This window comes from Aplysia californica, unplaced genomic scaffold (assembly GCF_000002075.1).
Source record: "Aplysia californica isolate F4 #8 unplaced genomic scaffold, AplCal3.0 scaffold00316, whole genome shotgun sequence".
Lineage (NCBI taxonomy): Eukaryota > Metazoa > Mollusca > Gastropoda > Aplysiida > Aplysiidae > Aplysia > Aplysia californica.
Genome location: NW_004797586.1, coordinates 846,392 through 848,164, shown reverse-complemented (window position 1 = coordinate 848,164; position 1,773 = coordinate 846,392).

The window sequence follows — 1,773 nt, the reverse complement described above, 5'->3', positions numbered from 1 at the left end:
GTAGTAGTAGTAGTAGTAGTAGTAGTAGTAGTAGTAGTAGTAGTAGTAGTAGTGTTCATGTTCTTAAAATGGTTTGGACACGATATGAGATGGGGCCACAGCAGCCAGCCTCAAATTCAAATGTCTACAATATGAAAATTATTGGCTTCAAGGAAAAGGGAAAACTAAGAGAGAGATGAATCGAATTCAAAAAGATCCAAATTAAAGGTAACACATTTGATCCACATCTAAAAATTACATTTCTCTTCGGAATCTTGCCGTGTAAGAGAACAGAAAAATCAAAAGTAAGTAAATATTCTATTCTTTTGTCAAATACCCAGACCAAAGCCTTTACAACACTTCAGGCGAAATTTTAATTTACATTTCATTTGTGAAATGTTGAAATACGATTTTTCTTTTCAATTTCAGATAGGCACTCTGGTTATTGGCCTTGAGAGGGAAAAATGTAATTAATAATCATTTATGGATTGTTGTTTGCCACTGTTTTAAAACTAGCAAGCTAAGTCACGTGAAATCCTTCTGAATCAAACTGTGTAGGAAGGTGCGTTCGTCAGAAACATATTATGTTCACCACGAAATAGCCCCAAGCACGAATTTTACGCATTAATATTGTCTAGTTCCATCTTTTTTTCAAAATAAAGAGGATGGGTGCAGATACACATTGAAAGAGGGCATTCTTCGGTTGCGCCCAGAGCACGTAACAAGCTTAAAAGAAGCAGAAAAGTCAAATCAGTTAGTCGAACAGATGGGAAAATAAATCAGTAAATCAGCGGGAAGCACAAACTGTCACCTGAGTTATGAGGCGCGTTATCAGCAATATTGTTGATGTGACGAAAAATCAGTCCAAGAGCAACATGAGTCCTAATCTCTATTTCTTAAAAACAACAACACCATAACCCAAAGAATTATTTTGCATAATCTTTCGAATGAACTTTCCTCCTTCAAAACTTTGGCATATGCATTTCTCCACGATAGCCTATGTCATTAACTTTCAAACGGGGCAAAAACAACTTTTGTTCTCCTAATTTTCTTTTCCCCTATAATTTAAATTACCCCTCCCCCTCCAAAACATCATCAACAACAACAACAACAACAACAACAACAACAACAACAGCACCACCACCACCACCACCAACAACAACAACAAACAAACCAAAAAAACCCCAACCCCAAACAACGCCCTACCCCACCAAAATACAAAAAAACAAGAACAAAAACTGACCTATCACAATAAACCAAAATAATTAATGTGGATCTTTTTAGGTGGACCTCTTCCGTAATTCCAATGTCATGTGTCTGAACCCTGCATGTGTCTATTAAAAACTCAGCAATTTCAGAACAAATAAAGGTATGTTTGTCGCACAAATTTGCCTGCTTGACATAGCACGGCCTCCGCGTCGAGGGAGGGAATAGTTTGAGGAACATATACAAGGAACACCAGGGGGGGGATAATTTTGAGTGTAGTTAAATAGGCAAACACTTCTAAGGGGAAACAACGCGAACGGGGAAACTGCAGGAGACGAAAATCTGTTAGGGAGTTGGATAGATAGATAGATAGATAGATAGATAGATAGATAGATAGACAGATAGACAGATAGATAGATAGATAGATAGATAGATAGATAGATAGATAGATAGATAGACAGATAGACAGATAGACAGATAGATAGATAGATAGATAGATAGATAGATAGAGCAAAGTAATAGAGAGAGAGAGCGCGTAAGAGCGAGAGAGAGAGAGAGCGCCTAAGAGCGAGAGAGAGAGAGAGAGAG